The following is a 25274-nucleotide window of genomic DNA, read 5'->3' on the forward strand; positions in this document are numbered from 1 at the left end:
TCCTGAGAGTCTCTAACCTCCCTGATACCGCCACAGAGTCCACTACTCTCTCTGGTATCCACTCAAAGCCCTCATACCCCCTTGATACTATCTCAGGAACCCTTCAATTCCCTCACATCCTCTGAGCTGACCTTTGCTCTCGCAATCCACTCTGAGAAACTTTTAGACTCCCTGATACCAGGTGCAAAGAGTGTTTTGAATGTCGTGGCTCAGGCCAATATGGGCGGAACCGGCTGACTTCACAGTGTGTGTAGGAAAGTTAAGTGGACTTTGTGTGTGAGAAGACCACCGAAACGTTTTGCTTGGAGCTCCGCTCTTGAGGCAAGTTTTGTGTTGTCAGGTAAACTGCTACAGTGAAAGCACAAAATTAAAAACAGAAAAAGCTGGAAATATTCAGCAGCTCAGGCAGCATCTGTGAAGAAATATTCATTTTACCAGGACATCACTGCCCACTGTGACTGATACTTCACGTGGGTCATAACTTACAATTTCAACACCTCCGTGCAAGGAACAGTTTGGGCGGGAATGAGGTCCTTGCTGATTTGAGAAAATAGAGCGAGGCAGCAAAACAAAACTCCCCACTGCGGATTGGGCAAAGATGGCACTCAGATGCAGGAGCCTTGGATGTGTTGAAGTAATGAAAAAAAATCTAGTCTGAAATGCAACAACGCTAGAACTCGAAACCGTGCGTGCAGAGCGGAGTCGATTAACGGTCCACCTCCTTAACCTCTCAACCACCGCGCCCCGTAAACACAGCACAGAGAGATCTTTTCTTTCCTTCTTTCTCAATGCAAATCCCTGGACCCAAAGCAAAAGCAACAGGAAAGTTAGCTTTCAGTTGTCAGTCCCCAGCTTCAGAAATGAGATAGCAATGACGTGCTAGCGTGGCTGAGCGTTCCAAGGCGCTGGATTTAATTTTCAGTCTTTTCAGGGGTGTGGATTCAAATCCCACCGCTGCCACAATTATGTTTATTTTCGGGTTTTACCAAAGAAATGCTCGCTGCAAAGTTCAAAATAAAAATATATGATATAGGAAGCATTGATTGGGTCAAGCAGCATCTAGTGAGTCATACTCTTCATCAACAATCCCTTTATTAAGCGGTATCGTGCGTGGCAATGCTATTCTTTTTATTCCCTCCTGGAATGTGAGCATCGCTGACAAGGCCAGCACTTATTGCCCAGCCCTCATTGGCCTTGAGAAGGTGGTGTTGAAATTCAACGCAGGCCTCGCAGCCACTGGAGCCTTCATCCAGAATGGGAACTGGTGCAGCCACAGTTACTTTTAAAAGAATTGTAGCCTTTTCACACGAGAAGAAACTCACCCCTGGAGATTCTATAAAAATAGGCCCCGCTGGGAATCGAACCCAGGATCTCCTATTTACAAGACAGACGCTTTGACCAGCTAAGCCACGGGACCCAATGTTGGCGCAATCTATCGCCCCCACTCAATGATGTCTATCAGCTTCCGGTCGCAGTCTTCTGGACTCTCAGGCCGTTTCTTATTTCTCCAGCTCTCTTGTCTCTTCCGCCATATGTCCCATTGCTCTCTGTATCTCCCGCTTAATTTATCTCAGTGTCAATCTGTGAGGTGATTCTGAATGATTACCCTATGTTTGTGTCTTATATGAAATAAATGGGGGGATCAGACAACTCTTCCTCTGACACTGGGGAACAAATAAGCCAACAGTTATAACACGATATTGTTTACTGTGATGCAGCAAATACAATATTCCATCTTAAAAGTTTCAGTTTCAATTCTGGGCAAAAGAAACTGTGACTCCAACGTGTTTCCAATAGCCTGCCTTTTAATCTGACGTCACAAACGCCACCATTGCACCTCAAGGTGATTCATAACAAATAAACAGAGAAGTCAAGCACTGAAAGGGTATTTGTCGAAAGGGTTGTGAGACTGTGGAATGCACTGGCCCAGCAAGCAGCAGATTTAAAACAAGGTTTATAAACCGGCAGCCTGTGGGAGGAAGGGGGCAGAGAGGCAAGAGAGACACAGGAAAGATCAACTTGGAAACTATTGACCCCGAATCTACTTTAAATCCCCCCATTGCATATCAACCCATTTAATGTCAGATTCACAAATTGATGCATGTGAGCAATATAGGACATTTATCGCTGTCTCTGGTCTAAAATAACTGCTTTATTATTTGTTCCCCCCGCTGTGTTTAGGCTCATACCCTGAATATTTATCTCCGACCTAGAATCAGTTTGTAATCTGGAGACAAGGTTTCTGCAGGCGGCGGGCAGGGAGCAGAGGCTGTGACTGATCTGAGTCATGTGGGAGCAGAACACAATGTTTCTGCTGTTTATTTTCATTACCCTGCAGAATATTCCATACTGTTCTCAACATCTTACATACCGTTAAATATCGGAAGTTTTCGTTTATTGTAATGATCGCTGCGATTCTTCTGGACTTGCTGAATTTGCAGCAAATTAAATATCACGAAACCGTCATCGCCAACAATAAACAGGGTGAGCGATTTGAGAATTTAGTAACTTGGAGCCGACATTTCCGCGGCTGCGATGGCCGAGTGGTTAAGGCGTTGGATTTGAAATCCAATGAGATTTTCCCCGCACAGATTCGAGCCCTGCTCCCAGCGGATTTTCTCATTATGATAATTAATTATTTCAAATAAATTATTTTCTTCAATCTGCTCCCTCTGGGAGGACTTTGGAATTTTCAATGCCGGTTTTAAGGAAACTAAAGGATTGCCGAGAGAACTGGATCACTTTCTTCAACAAGGTTTGCTGAACGAATTCCAAAAGTTTTCTGCAGATTGTCTGGAAGCTCCAGATAAGGAGGCCTCGACAGTCTCTGAGGTACCTTCCCATACACTCGGTGCTGTCCGGTAGCATCAGTCTGTGTAACCGTGGGAGAGAGAGAATGGAAAGTCACTGGAAGGCTTGTTTCTGTCAGCAGCAATGGTACAAGAGGAGCAATTCTAAAGTGAAAAGCAGAACACATTCCAGGAGACAGGCCAGGAGACAGACAAACGGAGTGGAGATCTGGAAGACTGACCAGAAAAAAAACAAGGAGGACACCAACTCATAATTCATCTCTCCCTCTCCCGAAGCAGAAGAATTGAATATTCTGAGTTTTGAGTTGCACCACTGAGGTTGTAAAAGTCTCTCTCTGTAAAACTTGTATTATTATGTCAATAAAACGATTTGTTTGAAAAGTTTGAAGCTTCATTTCCCAAGGAATTTTCTGAATCGGGCTGCATTGGTTCCGAAGGCCGGCTCTGCTTTCGCAGAGCTTGACTGTCGGGAGGTCCCGCAGGTCGAAATGTATCGACTGGTTTCAAAGCACCAACTCAGATTGGGGCGTATGCGACATGTGGCCCAGGAAGAGCGGTGGTAGCAGAGCACACTTAGCAGTTTAAGTGGCTGAAAGTGAATGTTAGATTAAGGAAATACCGCAGGAAAATTACAATGAAATTGAAGGGGGATAGTAAAGGAGAGCTATTGATTGTGGAAGGAAGAAAAATCTGCGTTATGGTTCTGTTTGGAGCCGAAGTTGCTGCGGCCAGTATGCAGATTATTCATCACTATACGAGCACGGCACCACACATCAACAACTGGAGCTCTGCAAAGTATCGCATGGCTCTCCTTAGGAAACATGGATTTTTGGTGAAGATTCCAAAATCAGCACCGCCAGAAATACAGAAGCGGTGAAATTCAACGCAGGCCTCGCAGCCACTGGAGCCTTCATTCAGAGTGGGAACTGGTGCAGGCACAGTTACTTTTAAAAGAATTGTAGCCTTTTCACACGAGAAGAAACTCACCCCTGGAGATTCTATAAAAATAGGCCCCGCTGGGAATCGAACCCAGGATCGCTTGTTTACTAGACAGACGCTTTGACCAGCTAAGCCACGGGACCCAATGCTGGCGTAATTTCTCGCCCCCACTCACTGATGTCTATCAGTTTCCGGTCGCAGTCTTCTGGACTCTCAGGCCGTTTCTTATTTCTCCAGCTCTCCTCTTGTCTGTTCCGCCATATGTCCCATTGCTCTCTGTATCTCCCGCTTAATTTATCTCAGTGTCAATCTGTGAGGTGATTCTGAATGATTACCCTATGTTTGTGTCTTATATGAAATAAATGGGGGGATCAGACAACTCTTCCTCTGACACTGGGGAACAAATAAGCCAACAGTTATAACACGATATTGTTTACTGTGATGCAGCAAATACAATATTCCATCTTAAAAGTTTCAGTTTCAATTCTGGTCAAAAGAAACTGTGACTCCAACGTGTTTCCAATAGCCTGCCTTTTAATCTGACGTCACAAACGCCACCATTGCACCTCAAGGTGATTCATAACAAATAAACAGAGAAGTCAAGCACTGAAAGGGTATTTGTCGAAAGGGTTGTGAGACTGTGGAATGCACTGGCCCAGCAAGCAGCAGATTTAAAACAAGGTTTATAAACCGGCAGCCTGTGGGAGGAAGGGGGCAGAGAGGCAAGAGAGACACAGGAAAGATCAACTTGGAAACTATTGACCCCGAATCTACTTTAAATCCCCCCATTGCATATCAACCCATTTAATGTCAGATTCACAAATTGATGCATGTGAGCAATATAGGACATTTATCGCTGTCTCTGGTCTAAAATAACTGCTTTATTATTTGTTCCCCCCGCTGTGTTTAGGCTCATACCCTGAATATTTATCTCCGACCTAGAATCAGTTTGTAATCTGGAGACAAGGTTTCTGCAGGCGGCGGGCAGGGAGCAGAGGCTGTGACTGATCTGAGTCATGTGGGAGCAGAACACAATGTTTCTGCTGTTTATTTTCATTACCCTGCAGAATATTCCATACTGTTCTCAACATCTTACATACCGTTAAATATCGGAAGTTTTCGTTTATTGTAATGATCGCTGCGATTCTTCTGGACTTGCTGAATTTGCAGCAAATTAAATATCACGAAACCGTCATCGCCAACAATAAACAGGGTGAGCGATTTGAGAATTTAGTAACTTGGAGCCGACATTTCCGAGGCTGCGATGGCCGAGTGGTTAAGGCGTTGGACTTAAAATCCATATGAGATTTTCCCCGCGAAGGTTCGAGCCCTGCTCCCAGCCGGTTTTCTGATTATGATAATTAATTACTTCAAATAAATTATTTTTTTCAATCTCCTCCCTCTGGGAGGATTTTGGAATTTTAAATGCCGGTTTTAAAGAAACTAAAGGATTGCCGAGAGAACTGGTTCACTTTCTTCAACAAGGTTTGCTGACCGAATTGCAAAGGTTTTCTGCAGATTGTCTGGAAGCTCCAGATAAGGAGGCCTCGACAGTCTCTGAGGTACCTTTCCATACACTCGGTGCTGTCCGGTAGCATCAGTCTGTGTAACCATGGGAGAGAGAGAATGGAAAGTCACTGGAAGGCTTGTTACTGTCAGCAGCAATGGTACAAGAGGAGCCATTCTAAAATGAAAAGCAGAACACATTCCAGGAGACAGTCCAGGAGACAGACAAACGGAGTGGAGATCTGGAAGACTGACCAGAAAAAAAACAAGGAGGACACCAACTCATAATTCATCTCTCCCTCTCCCGAAGCAGAAGAATTAAACATTCTGAGTTTTGAGTTGCACCACTGAGGTTGTACAAGTCTCTCTCTGTAAAGCTTGTATTATTATGTCAATAAAACGATTTGTTTGAAAAGTTTGAAGCTTCATTTCCCAAGGAATTTTCTTGTATAATCGGGCTGCATTGGTTCCGAAGGCCGGCTCGGCTTTCGCAGAGCTTGACTGTCGGGAGGTCCCGCAGGTCTAAATGTATCGACTGGTTCCAAAGCACCAACTCAGATTGGGGCGTATGGGACATGTGGCCCAGGAAGAGCGGTGGTAGCAGAGCACACTTAGCAGTTTAAGTGGCTGAAAGTGAATGTTAGATTAAGGAAATACCGCAGGAAAATTACAATGAAATTGAAGGGGGATAGTAAAGGAGAGCTATTGATTGTGGAAGGAAGAAAAATCTGCGTTATGGTTCTGTTTGGAGCCGAAGTTGCTGCGGCCAGTATGCAGATTATTCATCACTATACGAGCACGGCACCACACATCAACAACTGGAGCTCTGCAAAGTATCGCATGGCTCTCCTTAGGAAACATGGATTTTTGGTGAAGATTCCAAAATCAGCACCGCCAGAAATACAGAAGCGGTGAAATTCAACGCAGGCCTCGCAGCCACTGGAGCCTTCATTCAGAGTGGGAACTGGTGCAGGCACAGTTACTTTTAAAAGAATTGTAGCCTTTTCACACGAGAAGAAACTCACCCCTGGAGATTCTATAAAAATAGGCCCCGCTGGGAATCGAACCCAGGATCGCTTGTTTACTAGACAGACGCTTTGACCAGCTAAGCCACGGGACCCAATGCTGGCGCAATTTCTCGCCCCCACTCACTGATGTCTATCAGTTTCCGGTCGCAGTCTTCTGGACTCTCAGGCCGTTTCTTATTTCTCCAGCTCTCCTCTTGTCTGTTCCGCCATATGTCCCATTGCTCTCTGTATCTCCCGCTTAATTTATCTCAGTGTCAATCTGTGAGGTGATTCTGAATGATTACCCTATGTTTGTGTCTTATATGAAATAAATGGGGGGATCAGACAACTCTTCCTCTGACACTGGGGAACAAATAAGCCAACAGTTATAACACGATATTGTTTACTGTGATGCAGCAAATACAATATTCCATCTTAAAAGTTTCAGTTTCAATTCTGGTCAAAAGAAACTGTGACTCCAACGTGTTTCCAATAGCCTGCCTTTTAATCTGACGTCACAAACGCCACCATTGCACCTCAAGGTGATTCATAACAAATAAACAGAGAAGTCAAGCACTGAAAGGGTATTTGTCGAAAGGGTTGTGAGACTGTGGAATGCACTGGCCCAGCAAGCAGCAGATTTAAAACAAGGTTTATAAACCGGCAGCCTGTGGGAGGAAGGGGGCAGAGAGGCAAGAGAGACACAGGAAAGATCAACTTGGAAACTATTGACCCCGAATCTACTTTAAATCCCCCCATTGCATATCAACCCATTTAATGTCAGATTCACAAATTGATGCATGTGAGCAATATAGGACATTTATCGCTGTCTCTGGTCTAAAATAACTGCTTTATTATTTGTTCCCCCCGCTGTGTTTAGGCTCATACCCTGAATATTTATCTCCGACCTAGAATCAGTTTGTAATCTGGAGACAAGGTTTCTGCAGGCGGCGGGCAGGGAGCAGAGGCTGTGACTGATCTGAGTCATGTGGGAGCAGAACACAATGTTTCTGCTGTTTATTTTCATTACCCTGCAGAATATTCCATACTGTTCTCAACATCTTACATACCGTTAAATATCGGAAGTTTTCGTTTATTGTAATGATCGCTGCGATTCTTCTGGACTTGCTGAATTTGCAGCAAATTAAATATCACGAAACCGTCATCGCCAACAATAAACAGGGTGAGCGATTTGAGAATTTAGTAACTTGGAGCCGACATTTCCGAGGCTGCGATGGCCGAGTGGTTAAGGCGTTGGACTTAAAATCCATATGAGATTTTCCCCGCGAAGGTTCGAGCCCTGCTCCCAGCGGGTTTTCTGATTATGATAATTAATTACTTCAAATAAATTATTTTTTTCAATCTCCTCCCTCTGGGAGGATTTTGGAATTTTAAATGCCGGTTTTAAAGAAACTAAAGGATTGCCGAGAGAACTGGTTCACTTTCTTCAACAAGGTTTGCTGACCGAATTGCAAAGGTTTTCTGCAGATTGTCTGGAAGCTCCAGATAAGGAGGCCTCGACAGTCTCTGAGGTACCTTTCCATACACTCGGTGCTGTCCGGTAGCATCAGTCTGTGTAACCATGGGAGAGAGAGAATGGAAAGTCACTGGAAGGCTTGTTACTGTCAGCAGCAATGGTACAAGAGGAGCCATTCTAAAATGAAAAGCAGAACACATTCCAGGAGACAGTCCAGGAGACAGACAAACGGAGTGGAGATCTGGAAGACTGACCAGAAAAAAAACAAGGAGGACACCAACTCATAATTCATCTCTCCCTCTCCCGAAGCAGAAGAATTAAACATTCTGAGTTTTGAGTTGCACCACTGAGGTTGTACAAGTCTCTCTCTGTAAAGCTTGTATTATTATGTCAATAAAACGATTTGTTTGAAAAGTTTGAAGCTTCATTTCCCAAGGAATTTTCTTGTATAATCGGGCTGCATTGGTTCCGAAGGCCGGCTCGGCTTTCGCAGAGCTTGACTGTCGGGAGGTCCCGCAGGTCTAAATGTATCGACTGGTTCCAAAGCACCAACTCAGATTGGGGCGTATGGGACATGTGGCCCAGGAAGAGCGGTGGTAGCAGAGCACACTTAGCAGTTTAAGTGGCTGAAAGTGAATGTTAGATTAAGGAAATACCGCAGGAAAATTACAATGAAATTGAAGGGGGAAAGTAAAGGAGAGCTATTGATTGTGGAAGGAAGAAAAGTCTGCGTTATGTTTCGGTTTGGAGCCGAAGTTGCCGCGGCCAGAATGCAGATTATTAATCACGATACGAGCACGGCACCACACATCAACAACTGGAGCTCTGCAAAGTATCGCATGGCTCTCCTTCGGAAACATGGATTTTTGGTGAAGATTCCAAAATCAGCACCGCCAGAAATACAGAAGCGGTGAAATTCAACGCAGGCCTCGCAGCCACTGGAGGCTTCATCCAGAATGGGAACTGGTGCAGGCACAGTTACATTTAAAAGAATTGCAGCCTTTTCACACGAGAAGAAACTCACCCCTGGAGATTCTGTAAAAATAGGCCGCGCTGGGAATCGAACCCAGGATCTCCTGTTTACTAGACAGACGCTTTGACCAGCTAAGCCACGGGACCGAATGCTGGCACAAGTTCTCGCCCGCACTTACTGATGTCTATCAGCTTGCGGTCACTGTCTTCTGGACTCTCAGGCCGTTTCTTATTTCTCCAGCTCTCTTGTCCATTCCGCCATATGTCCCATTGCTCTCTGTATCTCCCACTTAATTTATCTCAGTGTCAATCTGTGAGGTGATTCTGAATGATTACCCTATGTTTGTGTCTTATCTATATATATAAATCGGTACTTCTGTCTGTCATTCTGTCTGTCATTCTGCCATCGCCTGTGCGTCTGTCGGGCTATGCGCTCGAAAGTTACAGGGCGTACCTACGCGCGCATTACCTCCAAAGAAAGCTTACGCTTCAGAGACGGTTTTAAGCGTATTTACTTTTCAGTCGGACGAAAAGTGTTCGCGCCTTATGCAAAAAACCTTCAGCAAAAAACCTTCAAAATTAAACTCATTATCTGCTTGCATTGATTGACTGACATCAAGGTTCCACCAATCCTGTTCCGTCACGATTGACCAATCCTACAGTACGGTCCCCTGATGGTTGGCCAATCGGTGTGTGTGTGGACGGGACTATTCGTTTTCATCTCGGGGATGTGGCAGCCATTCTTTCACTCAGCTTCCAGCTCAAATTACTTCAGCTTCCAGCTATAACGACTTTCAAAGTTAGTATCTCTTTTAAAAATAACATAAGATTTTCCAAAAACGTTTTATAAGTACTTTCACTTTCATTTTTCAACCTTTTAAAAGGTAGACATACAGGGACACAGACAGGGCCCTAAGCCTGTCACTCGATTTAAAATGTTGCCCAGCACCAGATTCACAAAAGGACACAGACAGGGCCCCAAAGCCATAAGTAGTTTCAATTTCATTTTCCAAGCTTTTGAAAGGTAGACAGACAGGGACACACACAGGGCCCTAAAGCCTGCCACTCGATTTAAAATGTTGCCCAGCACCAGATTCACAAAGGGACACAGACAGGGCCCCAAAGCCTGGCACTCGATTTAAACCGCCTGCCCCAAAACAGCCCCGGCAACGTCGGGCTCCCCAGCTAGTATGAAATAAATGGGGGGATCAGACAACTCTTCCTCTGACACTGGGGAACAAATAAGCCAACAGTTACACCACGATATTGTTTACTGTGATGCAGCAAATACAATATTCCAGCTTAAAAGTTTCAGTTTCAATTCTGTGCAAAAGAAACTGTGACTCCAACGTGTTTCCAATAGCCTGCCTTTTAATCTGACGTCACAATCGCCACCATTGCACCTCAAGGTGATTCATAACTAATAAGCAGAGAAGTCAAGCACTGAAAGGGTATTTGTGGAAAGGGTTGTGAGACTGTGGAATGCACTGGTCCAGCAAGCAGCAGATTTAAAACAAGGTTTAAAAACCGGCAGCCTGTGGGAGGAAGGGGGCAGAGAGGCAAGAGAGACACAGGAAAGATCAACTTGGAAACTATTGACCCCGAATCTACTTTAAATCCCCCCACTGTATTTAAACCCATTTAATGTCAGATTCACAAATTGATGCATGTGAGCAATATAGGACATTTATCGCTGTCTCTGGTCTAAAATAACTGCTTTATTATTTGATCCCACCCGCTGCTTTTAAGCTCTACCCTGAACATTTACCTCCGACCTAGAATCAGTTTGTAATCTGCAGACAAGGTTTCTGCAGCCGGCGGGCAGGGAGCAGAGGCTGTGGCTGATCTGTGTCATGTGGGAGCAGAACACAATGTTTCTGCTGTTTATTTTCATTACCCTGCAGAATATTCCATACTGTTCTCAACATCTTACATACCATTAAATATCGGAAGTTTTCTTTTATTTTAATGATCGCTGCGATTCTTCTGGACTTGCTGAATTTGCAGCAAATTAAATATCACGAAACCGTCATCGCCAACAATAAACAGGGTCAGCGATTTGAGAATTTAGTATCTTGGAGCCGACATTTTCGCGGCTGCGATGGCCGAGTGGTTAAGGCGTTGGACTTGAAATCCAATGGGGTTTCCCCGCGCAGGTTCGAGCCCTGCTCGCAGCGGGCTCTCTCATTATGATAATTAACTACTTCAAATAATTTATTTTCTTCAATCTGATCCCTCTTGGAGTATTTTGGAATTTTCAATGCCGGTTTTAAGGAAACTAAAGGATTGCCGAGACAACTGGATCACTTACTTCAAGAAGGTTTGCTGACCGAATTCCAAAAGTTATCTGCAGATTGTCTGGAAGCTCCAGATAAGGAGGCCTCGACAGTCTCTGAGGTACCTTCCCATACACTCGCTGTTGTCCGGTAGCATCAGTCTGTGTAACCATGGGAGAGAGAGAATGGAAAGTCACTGGAAGGCATGTTTCTATCAGCAGCAATGTTACAAGAGCAGCCATTCTAAAGTGAAAAGCAGAACACATTCCAGGAGACAGGTCAGGAGACAGACAAACGGAGTGGAGATCTGGAAGACTGACCAGAAAAGAACCAAGGAGGACACCAACTCATAATTCATCTCTCCCTCTCCCGAAGCAGAAGAATTGAACATTCTGAGTTCTGAGTTGCACCACTGAGGTTGTACAATTCTCTCTCTGTAAAACTTGTATTATTATGTCAATAAAACGATTTGTTTGAAAAGTTTGAAGCTTCATTTCTCACGGAATTTTCTGAATCGGGCTGCATTGGTTCCGAAGGCCGGCTCTGCTTTCGCAGAGCTTGACTGTCGGGAGGTCCCGCAGGTCGAAATGTATCGACTGGTTTCAAAGCACCAACTCAGTTTGGGGCGTATGGGACATGTGGCCCAGGAAGAGTGGTGGTAGCAGAGCACACTTAGCAGTTTAAGTGGCTGAAAGTGAATGTTAAATTAAGGAAATACCGCAGGAAAATTATAATGAAATTGAAGGGGGAAAGTAAAGGAGAGCTATTGATTGTGGAAGGAAGAAAAGTCTGCGTTATGTTTCGGTTTGGAGCCGAAGTTGCTGCGGCCAGAATGCAGATTATGAATCACTATACGAGCACGGCACCACACATCAACAACTGGAGCTCTGCAAAGTATCGCATGGCACTGCTGAGGAAACATGGATTTTTGGTGAAGAGTCCAAAATCAGCACCGCCAGAAATACAGAAGCAGTGAAATTCAACGCAGGCCTCGCAGCCACTGGAGCCTTCATCCAGAATGGGAACTGGTGCAGGCACAGTCACATTTAAAAGAATTGTAGCCTTTTCACACGAGAAGAAACTCACCCCTGGAGATTCTATAAAAATTGGCCCCGCTGGGAATCGAACTCAGGATCTCCTGTTTACTAGACAGACGCTTTGACCAGCTAAGCCACGGTACCGTCTGCTGGCGCAATTTCTCGCCCCCACTCACTGATGTCTATCAGCTTCCGGTCACTGTCTTCTGGACTCTCAGGCCGTTTCTTATTTCTCCAGCTCTCTTGTCCATTCCGCCATATGTCCCATTGCTCTCTGTATCTCCCGCTTAATTTATCTCAGTGTCAATCTGTGAGGTGATTCTGAATGATTACCCTATGTTTGTGTCTTATATGAAATAAATGGGGGGATCTGACAACTCTTCCTCTGACACTGGTTAACAAATAAGCCAACAGTTATAACACGATATTGTTTACTGTGATGCAGCAAATACAATATTCCAGCTTAAAAGTTTCAGTTTCAATTCTGTGCAAAAGAATAGCCTGCCTTTTAATCTGACGTCACAAACGCCACCATTGCACCTCAAGGTGATTCATAAATAATAAGCAGAGAAGTCAAGCACTGAAAGGGTATTGGTAGAAACGGTTGTGAGACTGTGGAATGCACTGGCCCAGCAAGCAGCAGATTTAAAACAAGGTTTAAAAACCGGCAGCCTGTGGGAGGAAGGGGGCAGAGAGGCAAGAGAGACACAGGAAAGATCAACTTGGAAACTATTGGCCCCGAATCTACTTTAAACCTCCCACTGTATTTCAACCCATTTAATGTCAGATTCACAAATTGATGCATGTGGGCAATATTGGACATTTATCGCTGTCTCTGGTCTATAATAACTGCTTTATTATTTGATCCCACCCGCTGTGTTTAGGCTCTACCCAGAATATTTATCTCCGACCTAGAATCAATTTGTAATCTGGAGACAAGGTTTCTGCAGCCGGCGGGCAGGGAGCAGAGGCTGTGGCTGATCTGTGTCATGTGGGAGCAGAACACAATGTTTCTGCTGTTTATTTTCATTACCCTGCAGAATATTCCATACTGTTCTCAACATCTTACGTACCGTTAAATATCGGAAGTTTTCTTTTATTGTAATGATCGCTGCGATTCTTCTGGACTTGCTGAATTTGCAGCAAATTAAATATCACGAAACCGTCATCGCCAACAATAAACAGGGTCAGCGATTTGAGAATTTAGTATCTTGTAGCCGATATTTTCGCAGCTGCGATGGCCGAGTGGTTAAGGCGTTGGACTTGAAATCCAATGGGGTTTTCCCGCGCAATTCGAACCCTGTTCGCAGCGCGTTTTCTCATTATGATAATTAACTACTTCAAATAATTTATTTTCTTCAATCTGCTCCCTCTGGGAGGATTTTGGATTTTTCAATGCCGGTTTTAAGGAAGCTAAAGGATTGCCCAGACAACTGGATCACTTACTTCAAGAAGGTTTGCTGACTGAATTCCAAAAGTTATCTGCAGATTGTCTGGAAGCTCCAGATAAGGAGGCCTCGACAGTCTCTGAGGTCCCTTCACATACACTCGGTGCTGTCCGGTAGCATCAGTCTGTGTAACCGTGGGAGAGAGAGAATGGAAAGTCACTGGAAGGCTTGTTTCTGTCAGCAGCAATGGTACAAGAGCAGCCATTCTAAAGTGAAAAGCAGAACACATTCCAGGAGACAGACAAACGGAGTGGAGATCTGGAAGACTGACCAGAAAAAAAAGAAGGAGGACACCAACTCATAATTCATCTCTCCCTCTCCCGAAGCAGAAGAATTGAACATTCTGAGTTTTGAGTTGCACCACTGAGGTTGTACAAGTCTCTCTCTGTAAAACTTGAATTATTATGTCAATAAAACGATTTGTTTGAAAAGTTTGAAGCTTCATTTCCCAAGGAATTTTCTGAATCGGGCTGCATTGGTTGCGAAGGCCGGCTCTGCTTTCGCAGAGCTTGACTGTCGGGAGGTCTGGCAGGTCTAAATGTATCGACTGGTTTCAAAGCACCAACTCAGATTGGGGCGTATGGGACATGTGGCCCAGGAAGAGTGGTGGTAGCAGAGCACACTTAGCAGTTTAAGTGGCTGAAAGTGAATGTTAGATTAAGGAAATACCGCAGGAAAATTATAATGAAATTGAAGGGGGAAAGTAAAGGAGAGCTATTGATTGTGGAAGGAAGAAAAGTCTGCGTTATGTTTCGGTTTGGAGCCGAAGTTGCTGCAGCCAGAATGCAGATTATTAATCACTATACGAGCACGGTACCACACATCAACAACTGGAGCTCTGCAAAATATCGCATGGCACTGCTTAGGAAACATGGATTTTTGATGAAGAGTCCAAAATCAGCACCGCCAGAAATACAGAAGCGGTGAAATTCAACGGAGGCCTCGCAGCCACTGGAGCCTTCATCCAGAATGGGAACTGGTGCAGGCACAGTTACATTTAAAAGAATTGTAGCCTTTTCACACGAGAAGAATCTCACCCCTGGAGATTCTGTAAAAATAGGCCCCGCTGGGAATCGAACCCAGGATCTCCTGTTTACTAGACAGACGCTTTGACCAGCTAAGCCACGGGACCGAATGCTGGCACAATTTCTCGCCCGCACTCACTGATGTCTATCAGCTTGCGTTCACTGTCTTCTGGACTCTGAGGCCGTTTCTTATTTCTCCAGCTCTCTTGTCCATTCCGCCATATGTCCCATTGCTCTCTGTATCTCCCGCTTAATTTATCTCAGTGTCAATCTGTGAGGTTATTCTGAATGATTACCCTATGTTTGTGTCTTATCTATATTTATAAATCGGTACTTCTGTCTGTCATTCTGTCTGTCATTCTGTCATCGCCTGTGCGTCTGTCGGGCTATGCGCTCGAAAGTTACAGCGCGTACTACGCGCGCGTTACCTCCAAAGAAAGCTTACGCTTCAGAGACGGTTTTAAGCGTATTTACTTTTCAGTCAGACGAAAAGTGTTCGCGCCTTATGCAAAAAACCTTCAGCAAAAAACCTTCAAAATTAAACTCATTATCTGCTAGCATTGATTGACTGACATCAAGGTTCCACCAATCCTGTTCCGTCACGATTGACCAATCCTACAGTACGGTCCACTGATGGTTGCCCAATCGGTGTGTGTGTGGGCGGGACTATTCGTTTTCATCTCGGGGATGTGGCAGCCATTCTTTCACTAAGCTTCCAGCTCAAATGACTTCAGCTTCCAGCTGTAACGACTTTCAAAGTTAGTATCTCTTTTAACAATAACATAAGATTTACCAAAAACGTTTTATAAGTACTTTCACTTTCATTTTTCAACCTTTTAAAAGGTAGACATGCAGGGACACAGACAGGGCCCTAAGCCTGCCACTCGATTTAAAATGTTGCCCAGCACCAGATTCACAAAGGGACACAGACAGGGCCCCAAAGCCATATGAAGTTTCACTTTCATTTTGCAAGCTTTTAAAAGGTAGACAGACAGGGACACACACAGGGCCCTTAAGCCTGCCACTCGATTTAAAATGTTGCCCAGCACCAGATTCACAAAGGGACACAGACAGGGCCCCAAAGCCTGGCACTCGATTTAAGCCGCCTGCCCCAAAACAGCCCCGGCAACGCCGGGCTCCCCAGCAAGTATGAAATAAATGGGGGGATCAGACAACTCTTCCTCTGACACTGGGGAACAAATAAGCCAACAGTTATACCACGATATTGTTTACTGTGATGCAGCAAATACAATATTCCAGCTTAAAAGTTTCAGTTTCAATTCTGTGCAAAAGAAACTGTGACACCAACGTGTTTCCAATAGGCTGCCTTTTAATCTGACGTCACAAATGCCACCATTGCACCTCAAGGTGATTCATAACTAATAAACAGAGAAGTCAAGCACTGAAAGGGTATTTGTAGAAAGGGTTGTGAGACTGTGGAATGCATTGGCCGAGCAAGCAGCAGATTTAAAACAAGATTTAAAAACCGGCAGCCTTTGGGAGGAAGGCGGCAGAGAGGCAAGCGAGACACAGGAAAGATCAACTTGGAAACTATTGGCCTCGAATCTACTGTAAATACCCCCACTGTATTTAAACCCATTTAATGTCAGATTCACACATTGATGCATGTGAGCAATATAGGACATTTATCGCTGCCTCTGGTCTAAAATAAATGCTTTATTATTTGATCCCACCCGCTGTGTTTAGGCTCTACCCTGAATATTGATCTCCGACCTAGAATCAGTTTGTAATCTGGAGACAATGTTTCTGCAGCCGGCGGGCAGGGAGCAGAGGCTGTGGCTGATCTGTGTCATGTGGGAGCAGAAGTACGACGCCAACGTTAAAAAGGGGCTCACGAGGGACCTTTCGCAAATTTCAATCTACAATCCCTCAAGCGAGATTCATACCCATTCACTGAAGTGTCACTCTGTCTGGAATACAGACCGAATCAACTGATTATCAAATGTATATTCAAATAGGTTTGTCATGTATTGTCCATTGCATTTTGACTGATTCAGGTAAGCAGAGTATTGGAGACAGCAGTTTTGCATTCCCAATACCAATGCTCTGTCACGCGTGCCCGCAGTTCCATTTCCATTCCAAACCGTCTTTTTACTGTCAATGATTTGCCCGGAATGTGCTTGGAGAAGTGTTAGAATCGCAGTACAGCCCTTCTCAATGTCGCTTCCTCTAAATTTCCGCTGATGATTTTCACCAGTGTAAGATTCATCAGCTTGAGCTACTGTTTAATTTGTTCTCGGCATTAACTGTGCTGATCCTTTAACTTGTCCCACTGCACGTCATCTCCAAATTTGTCGATTGTACCTCGAGGGCACTTTTCATACGTAAATCTGCAACATCTGCCAGAGAACGATTCAGGTTCAGCTGTTCCAAAACAATGAGTCGGTCATATTACATACACGCTACAGATGTAAACCTCTGCGCTCCTCTGCTTCAATGATATCTTGTTACGCAGCGATGGGCAGTTTACGCTCTCTGAGGTTGCAATTGCTGCTTTCCACCAGCAGAGGGCGCTTGGAGAGAGCGGGGCCGGACAGGTGGCCTGAATGTTGCTGCTGTCGCGGCCACACTCACTCTGGGAGCTGGGGAACAGCAAACAAACTCATGGGTTTGTTACCGCATCTGAAATGCAGCTCCTAACTGTTGCTATTGAACGAGGCATCGTTGCAGAATCCTGTAATGATCTCTCACACTGTCGGTATCTCTGTAGAGTTTAATTGTGTACAGAACTCTTGTCCATTTCGCCATGTGTCTCATTGCTATCTGTATCTACCGCTTTGTTTATATCTGTGTCAATCTGTGAGGTGATTCTGAATGATTACCCTGTGTTTGTGTCTTACATTAAATAAATGAGGAGATCAGACCATCCTTCCTCTGACACTGGGGAGCTAATGAGCCAGCCTTTATAACAAGATATGTTTTATTGTGATGCAGCAAATACAATAGCCCATCTTGAAAGATAACGGTTCAATTCTGTGCAAAAGAAACTGTGACCCCAACGTGTTTCCAAATCGCCGCCTTTTAATTTGACGTCAGAAACGCCACCATTGCACCTCAAGGTGCTTCATAACTAATAAACAAAGAAGTCAAGCAGTGAAAGGGTATTTGTAAAAAGGCTTGTGGGACTGTGGAATGCTCTGGCCCAGAGAAGCAGAAATAAAACAAGGTTTAAAAACCGTCTGCGTGTGGGAGGAAGGGGAGAGTGAAATAACGAGCCACTGGTAAGATCACCTTAGAAACCATTGGCTCAGAATCTGCTTTAAATCCCCCTACTGTATTGAAACACATTTAATGTCATATTCACACATTGATGCATTGAGATTTAACGCTGTCTCTGATCTAAAATATCTGCTTTATGTATGTGAAATTCTCATTGCCGAGATTAAACAATCAGTGCAAGGTTAGTGGTTCTTTGGTCTAGGGGTGTGGTTGTCATTTTGGGAATTCACATCAATTAAAATGCAAGAGGTACCGGGTCCAAATTCTGGACGCGCCCCAACATTTTAATAGAACCACTTTCCTCGGCCTGGAGACATTCCACAAATCTTCAAATAATAACTGCCAGAAAAACAGCTTGTGTTCAGTACATCGCAATAAAACGGCAATTTTATTCTTTAAAGCAGGAATTCCGTCCCAGAAGTGCTGAAACTGTGAGGTCAATGTGTAAGTCCGTTTGTTTCCAGAAGCCTGCTCCATATTTTCCACATTGTCAATCTGGGAGCTCGGCAGGACATGCGGTAAAGGGGACTTTATTAAAGGTTGTTTCTACCATTTGGAAACAGAAATACTGAACTAAAGAGCCACAGGTAAGATCACCTTAGAAACCATTGGCTCCGAATCTGCTTTAAATCCCCCTACTGTATTTTGTATCAGTCTTTACAGTAGAGGACACTAAAAATATCCCAACACTGGACAAACAGGGGGCAATGGGGGGGGAGGAGCTAAACACGATTAAAATCACTAAGGAGATGGTACTCAGTAAAATAATGGGACTTAAGGCGGATAAATCCCCCGGACCTGATGGCCTACATCCTAGGGTCTTGAGAGAAGTGGCGGTAGGGATTGTGGATGTATCGGTGATTATTTTCCAGATCTCCCTGGACTCAGGAAAGGTCCCAGCAGATTAGGAAACTGCTAATGTAACACCCTTATTTAAGAAGGGAAGTAGACAAAAAGCTGGAAACTATAGACCAGTTAGCCTAACATCTGTGGTTGGCAAAATGTTGGAGTCCATTATTAAGGAAACAGTAACAGAGCATTTGCATAAACATAATTTAATAGGACAGAGTCAGCATGGTTTTACGAAGCGGAAGTCATGTTTGAGCAATTTGCTCGAATTCTTTGAGGATGTAACATACAGGGTGGATAAAGGGGAACCAGTGGATGTAGTGTATTTGGACTTCCAAAAGGCACTTGACAAGTTTCCACACAAAAGATTACTGATCAAGATAAAAAAAATCACGGGGTTGGGGGTAATATACTGGCATGGGTGGAAGATTTGCTATCTAACAGAAAACAAAGAGTTGGTATAAATGGTTCGTTCTCGGGCTCGCAATCAGTAACTAGTGGTGTTCCGCAGGGGTCAGTGCTGGGACCCCAACTCTTTACAATCTATATTAACGATTTGGAGGAAGGGACCGAGTGCAACATATCCAAGTTTGCCGACAATACAAAGATGGGAGGGAAAGCATTGAGTGAGGAGGGCATAAAAAAGCTGCAAAAGGACGTAGACAGGCTAAGTGAGTTGGCAGAGATTTGGCAGATGCAACATAATGTTGGAAACTGTGAGGTTATGCACTTTGGCCGAAAAAATCAAAGAGCAAGTTATTATCTAAATGGAGAGAAACTGCAAAGTGCTACAGTACAAAGGGATCTGGGGGTCCTGGTGCATGAAACACAAAAAGTTAGTATGCAGGTGCAGCAGGTGATCAGGAAGGCCAATGAAATCTTGGCTTTTATTGCAAGGGGGATGGAGTATAAAAACAGGGAAGTCTTGCTGCAGTTACAAAGGGTATTGCTGAGGCCACACCTGGAATACTGCGTGCAGTTTTGGTTTCCATATTTAAGAAAAGATATACTTGCTCTCGAGGCGGTTCAGAGAAGGTTCACTCGGTTGATTCCAGAGATGAGGAGATTGATGTATGAGGATAGGTTGAGTAGGTTGGGACTCTACTCATTGGAGTTCAGAAGAATGAGAGGCGATCTTATCGAAACATATAAGATTGTGAGGGGACTTGATCGGGTGGATGCGGTGAGGATGTTTCCACTGATGGGTGTGACTAGAACTAGGGGGCATAATCTTAGAATAAGTTGCTGCCCTTTCAAAACTGAGATGAGGAGAAACTTCTTCACTCTGAGGGTAGTAAATCTATGGAATTTGCTATCCCAGAGAGCTGTGGAAGCTGCAACATTAAATACATTTAAAATGGAGATAGACATTTTCCTAGCAGATAAGGGAATTAGGGGTTACGGGGAGAGGGCAGGGAAGTGGACGTGAGTCTACATTCAGATCAGCCATGATCCTATTGAATGGCAGAGCAGGCCCGAGGGGCCGTATGGCCTACTCCTGCTCCTATTTCTTATGTATTGAAACACATTTAATGTCATATTCACACACTGATGCATTAGAGCAATGAGATTTAACGCTGTATCTGATCTAAAATATCTGCTTTATGTATGTGAAATTCTCATTGCCGAGATTAAACAATCAGTGCCAGGCCTGCTTTTAACATGGTAAGTGGTGAATTAAATAAAATTAAAACTTTTTTCCACAGGTTTATTATTTTTAAATACTTAAATGAAAGGTAAGTTTATTTTAAGCCGCGTTAAAAACAGTAATTATTTTTTTCAAAATTTAATTTTTTTTTTAAATAGTTATTTTATGTAATTTATAGTTATTTTAAAATTGTGATGTTTTCTAAAAAAATGTTGAAGTTTTAGTTAGGTTTTCGGGCAGATCTCTATTCATTGATTTGACAGGTCTTCCTGTCAAATCTGATAATAAAGATTCCGTGCTACGATTGGCTCTCCATTGCCCACGTGATCCCAGGGGACTCTTCGAACTAATGGCGCCACTGGGACATGCAAGCACTGCGCGCCAGCAGCTGGAGCAGGCCCAGGATCAGAATCCCACGCGGGCCCACAGCACAACGGCAGGCGCGCTAGGTAACTGCAGGTCGGGGGCTTCCACGCACGGGAAGCCTCCGACCCGAATTTCTGGCCCATAGTAGGCCCAGAGATTCGGGTCCCAACGCGTGAGTATGCACGGGGTACTCACGCGTAGATCCGATGGAAGGGCCGATATCTTGCATGCACCGCGCATGCGTGGGAAACCGGCACTTCCGATCCTCTGAACGAAGTGGTTCAGAGGTGGAACGCGCGCGCAGGGGAGGCGGCGCGTGCGCTTTGAACATAGTTTTTTTTTACAGGTTTTCACGCAAGGGTAAGCCTGTAGGATTTACACATTTGAAAAGCAGGCGTAAGGCCTGCTTTTTAAAGGTAAGTGGTCAATTAATTGAAATGAAAACATTTTTTCCAGAGGTTTATTATTTTTAAATACTTTAAAGTAAGGTAAGTTTATTTTTAGCCCCGTTTTTTTATAAAATTATTTTTTTCAAAAATTTAAATTATTTTTAAAATAGTTATTTAATGTAATTTAAAGTTTATTTAAAAAGTGTGATGATTTGTTAAAAATTTTTTGAAGGTTAACTACTGTTTTGGGGACCGGAGTATTCATAAGTTTGACAGGTCTTTCTGTCAATCTTATGAATGGGCTTTTCCCTCCTCGGATTGGCTGCCCATGTCTCACGTTATCCAAGGGGACGCATCGCACTAACTATGCCGCTGGAACACGCAAGCACAGCGCGCCGGGAGCTGGACCGGGCCACAGAGAGGAAATCCACGGAGCCCTAAAGCTCAACTGCCGGCGCGCAAGGTAAGTGTAGGTCGGGGGCTTGCACCCACGGGAAGCCCCGGACCCGAATTTCTGGGACACATAAAGACAAACAATTACAGTACTTTTAGCAATCAATCACCTGTGATGGATGTAAGTATATTTGTGTATGTCCATGTTAGATACAAATGTATTTGTGAGTTGCTATTGTGTTAGATGTAAATGCTTTTGCACCTCTGTTCATTACAAATATATTTAGACATATCTGTATTATTTATTAATGTATTGGGTGGGGGAATCAGTGTAAGTTATAAATCTATTTCTCAGCGCTACAATTGTCCAGGCCGGCCCCTTTCTACGGTCTTATTGCCCCCACGTGGGAGACGGCAGACCACCTGTTACATTCGGATTCAACTTTTGCTTTTATTGATAATTAGAAAATGTGAGGTTTAGAAAGTAATAACTCTGCATCCATCAGCCTCTCTGATACCTCTTTACCGTCCCTTATTCTGTCTGATAGGTCCTGAGTGCACCCTAACCGCTCTAGAACCCCCTGAGCATCTCTTACCCTGTCTGGTAATTCCGCAGTGTCCTTTAGAATGTCTGGTACATCCGGAGCGTCCCTTGCCCTGTCTGGTACATCAAGAGCGTCCCTTGCCCTCTCTGGTACATCGGGAACGTCCCTTAATCTGTATGATACATCCGGAGCGTCCTTTACCCTGGCTGGTACATCCGGAACGTCCCTTACCCTATCTGATACTTCCGGAGCGTCCCTTACACTGTCTGTTACATCAGGAGCATGCCTTACACTGTCTGATCTATCCGGAGCGTCCTTACTCTGTGTGATACATTCGCAGAGTCCTTTACCCTGTTTGGTACATCCGGAGCGTCCCTTACACTGTCTGGTAAATATGGAGAGTCCCTTAAACTGTCTGGCACATTTGGAGCGTCCCTTACCCTGTCTGTTACATCCGTAGCGTCCCTTACCCTGTCTGTTACATCCGGAGCGTCCCTTCCTCTCTTTGTTCCCTACTGAGCGTGCATTATGCATTTTGATAACCAGTTTGCAAAAATTGCATATTTCACATTTCACGCTTCATCCGCAGCCATGTACTGCTTCCCATCGCTCACGCTCCTCAACAGTCTAGGGAAAAGCGCCAACTACCAGCTAAAAAAAAAAACAGTTCTTCAGTTAATCTCCCCAGTTCACTTCATTCCCCAAGGAGTTTACTTGTAAAATCGGGCTGCTTTGGTTCCAAAGGCCGAACCTGCATTCCTACAGCTTGTCTGTCGAGCGGTCCCTCAGGTCTAAAGGTATCGACTTGAGTTTGGGGCGAATGGGACATGTGCCCCAGGAATAGCGGTGGGTGCAAAGCACACTTAGCGGTACGAGTAGGTGAAAGTGAATGTTAGATTAAGGTAATACCACAGGAAAGTTACAACGAAATTGAAGGAGGAAAGTAAAGGAGGGCTATTGATTGTGGAAGGAAGAAAAACCTGTATTATGACTCGGATTCGAAGCGAAGTTGCTGCGGCCTCAACGCAGAGTACGAACAACTATACGATCACGGTGCCACATATCAGCAACTGTTTGCGGTTTCCTGCCCCATTGCAAAATGAGCCTGAATTTGATGTTAACTCTGTGTATCGTCATCATACCAGCTCCAGTCCTAACCTCATCTTTCTGCAGATTTATTCAAATCTATTTGATGGAAACTCTCTAACATATAATAAAATCGCCCATTTAAACGCTGTGAGTTAAAACAGGCGTTTTAATGTTGAGGGAAATATTTACAGGAACAGAACAACTCCTGCAGCAATAGAAATTGAGTCAGTGCCCAGCTCTGCTGTTCGGGGCAATCCTCGCCACCTCGTGTTTCATTTTCACATCGATGGGAAAACTGAGAGCGAACTCCAATCTACACGGGCTTTACACTGGTTAAGAGACAGACAACAAAGAGTAGGGATAAACGGGTCTTTTTCAGGATGGCAGGCTGTAACTAGTGTGGTCACTCAATGATCGTGCTTGGGCCCCAGCTATTCACAATCTATATCAATGATTTAGATGAGGGGACTAAATGTAACATTTCCAAATTTGCTCAAGATACCATGCTAGGTGGCAGTGTCAGTTGTGAAGAGGATGTGAAGAGGCTTCAAGGGAATCTGGACAGGCTCAGTGACTGGGCGAGAACATGGCAGATGGAATATGATGTGGATAAATGTGAAGTTATCCACTTTGGTAGAAAAAACAGGAAGGCAGAGTATTTCCTGAATGGTGAAAAATTGGGGAATGCAGATGCTCAAAGGGACATGGGTGTCCTTGTATATGAGTCACTGAAAGTGAATGCGTAGGTGCAGCAAGCCATTCGGTTGGCAAATGGTATGCTGGCCTTCATTACAAGAGGATTTGTGTATAGGAGTAAAGAAGTCTTACTCCAAGTATATAGGGCATTGGTGAGGCCACACCTGGAGTACTGTGTACAATTTTGGTCTCCTTTCCGAAGGAAGGATATACTTGCCATAGAGGGGGTGCAACGAAGGTTCACGAGATTGATTACTGGGATAGCGGGACTGTCCTATGAGAAGAGATTGAGTAAACTAGACCTCTATTCTCTTGAATTCAGAAGAATGAGAGGGGATCTCATTGAAGCATACAGAATTATTTCAGTGCTTGATAAAGTGGATGCTGGGTGGATGATTCCCTAGGCTGGGGAGTCTAGAACCAGTGGCCACCGTCTCAGGATAAAGGATAGGCCATTCAGGACTGAGATGAGAAGACACTTCTTCACACAGAGGGTGGTGAATATTTGGAATTCTCTACCCCAGAGGGCTGTGGAGGCTCAGTCATTGGGTATATTCAAAATAGAAGTCGATAGATTTCTGACGAGTAAGGGCATCAAGGGATATGGCGATAGGGCCGGTGAATGGAGTTGAGGCAGAACATCAGCCCTGATCTCATTGAATGGCTGAGCAGGCTCGAAGGGCCGAATGGCCTACTCCTGCTCCAATTTCTTATGTTCTTATGTTCTTACACCGTTTGAAATATTAACTGAAAAAGCAAATGACGAGGGAGCTGGCAGAAAGGGTTAACTTTATCCTTTGGAAATGAATTTAATTTCAAACTTTTATCTACCTTAGACCAGCGCAGTTTACTCATTCGCACCAAGTCTGCACATTTTATTTCTGTAAAACTTTATTCCTGCTGCCGCTCTTCATAAAGAACACAGGGCCTTGCGCCACGGGCATTCAAAGACATTTCAACTCTTTCCATGTATCCTATATTTGTTTCAATCACACATTTCAACAGAACTCATAAGATTAAGACGGAACACTTCCGATCTAACTGCACCATAACAGCGGGCCAATAGTTCACAGTTAAACCCCCATTGGCAGCTTGGTAGCGCTGCCCGTCGCTCACGCACTGCAAGAGTTTTCGGAAAAGTGCCAACCAGCATCAAAACAAAACCCAGTTCTTCAGTTAACAAGATATCACAAGATTCTCCAATGAAATTTCGTGAACAATTCGGCCGCTGTTCTTCTAAAGTCCAGTCATGCTTTTGCAGCGCTTATCTGTCAAGCGGTCAAACAGATCTAAATGTATCGACTGGTTGTACACTGGTGCAAATGGAGCATGTGCCCCAATGAACAGCGGTGGTAGCAGAGAGAACTTAACCACGTAAGCACATGAAGTTAATGTTAGATTAAGGTAATACGGCAGGCAAGTGACAATGAAATGGAAGGAGTGAAGTAAAGAATTGCTACTGATTGTGGAAGAAGAAAAAGCTGGGAGAAGAGGCGGGTTTGAATTATGGAGTATCAGGCTCAGGCATGTGAGAGTGCGGGGTTTTAAATGAGTAAATAGGT

At 44.3% G+C, this 25274-nt stretch overlaps 7 non-coding genes across 7 annotated transcripts; 2 read left to right on the plus strand and 5 right to left on the minus strand.

Annotated features, from left to right (window-relative positions):
* Positions 1-1343: 1343 nt before the first annotated feature.
* On the minus strand, positions 1344-1417 carry trnat-ugu (transfer RNA threonine (anticodon UGU)). Its single transcript has one exon. It is a non-coding gene; the product is annotated as a tRNA-Thr (tRNA).
* Positions 1418-3818: 2401 nt separating this feature from the next.
* Positions 3819-3892, minus strand: trnat-agu (transfer RNA threonine (anticodon AGU)). The gene has a single exon. It is a non-coding gene; the product is annotated as a tRNA-Thr (tRNA).
* A 2409-nt stretch (positions 3893-6301) lies between these two features.
* On the minus strand, positions 6302-6375 carry trnat-agu (transfer RNA threonine (anticodon AGU)). Its single transcript has one exon. It is a non-coding gene; the product is annotated as a tRNA-Thr (tRNA).
* A 1115-nt stretch (positions 6376-7490) lies between these two features.
* On the plus strand, positions 7491-7574 carry trnal-uaa (transfer RNA leucine (anticodon UAA)). Its single transcript has one exon. It is a non-coding gene; the product is annotated as a tRNA-Leu (tRNA).
* A 1210-nt stretch (positions 7575-8784) lies between these two features.
* On the minus strand, positions 8785-8858 carry trnat-agu (transfer RNA threonine (anticodon AGU)). Its single transcript has one exon. It is a non-coding gene; the product is annotated as a tRNA-Thr (tRNA).
* A 1948-nt stretch (positions 8859-10806) lies between these two features.
* trnas-uga (transfer RNA serine (anticodon UGA)) lies at positions 10807-10888 on the plus strand. Its single transcript has one exon. It is a non-coding gene; the product is annotated as a tRNA-Ser (tRNA).
* Positions 10889-14530: 3642 nt separating this feature from the next.
* On the minus strand, positions 14531-14604 carry trnat-agu (transfer RNA threonine (anticodon AGU)). Its single transcript has one exon. It is a non-coding gene; the product is annotated as a tRNA-Thr (tRNA).
* Positions 14605-25274: the final 10670 nt, after the last annotated feature.

The sequence above is a fragment of the Somniosus microcephalus genome, unplaced genomic scaffold (assembly GCF_052327205.1).
Source record: "Somniosus microcephalus isolate GS21.2 unplaced genomic scaffold, FLI_Smic_1.0 unresolved_chr1, whole genome shotgun sequence".
Classification (NCBI taxonomy): domain Eukaryota; kingdom Metazoa; phylum Chordata; class Chondrichthyes; order Squaliformes; family Somniosidae; genus Somniosus; species Somniosus microcephalus.